This window comes from Capsicum annuum, chromosome 8, assembly GCF_002878395.1.
Source record: "Capsicum annuum cultivar UCD-10X-F1 chromosome 8, UCD10Xv1.1, whole genome shotgun sequence".
In the NCBI taxonomy this organism is placed as follows: domain Eukaryota; kingdom Viridiplantae; phylum Streptophyta; class Magnoliopsida; order Solanales; family Solanaceae; genus Capsicum; species Capsicum annuum.
Window position 1 is genome coordinate 170,416,295 of NC_061118.1, and position 675 is coordinate 170,416,969.

The following is a 675-nucleotide window of genomic DNA, read 5'->3' on the forward strand; positions in this document are numbered from 1 at the left end:
GGGCTAGACCCTGACTTAAGATACACGAACAAAGACAGACGATGAACCATGCTAATAAAATCATTTGAGTTTTCATTTTGATACTTCACAGAAAAATGACATCAACAACTATGAAAGAAAAATCTTTTTGGTATTTTCGTTATACGAAATGTAAAAAATTTCTAACATCTTTTTTTTTTGTTGTATTTTTCTTTTATAAACACATCCTATGAATGAAAAAATCTTTTTTGAAGTTTTCGAATTGTGAATGCATGCTAAACGAGACAAAGAAAAATCTTTTTGATGTTTTTTTGAGAAAATGAGTGCGGGAGGTAAAAAAGTCCTTTTGAATTTTGGAATTTTGAAAAATAAAAGCCATAAAATTTTTTAAAAACTATGAAACTCTTTTTTTTTATCACCCACAAACTTTACTTCTAACACATGTTTTCCCAAATCAGTTCGTCAAATAACCACGTTATCCTCAAAGATCAACATTTAGCACGCAGAGATGCTTTAGAGGTGAGTCTCCTACAAAGGACCAAGTGGGACCCGCTAGGTCTCAATATGATGCACATAAGCATGACCTAAAGGCTGACCTACGTTGGGGTTCACTAACAAGGGTATTCGGGGGAGCGTATGGTCGATAGTGGCTACTTTGCTTTCCACCTACTCCATAACACCGACGGCTCCCCCCCC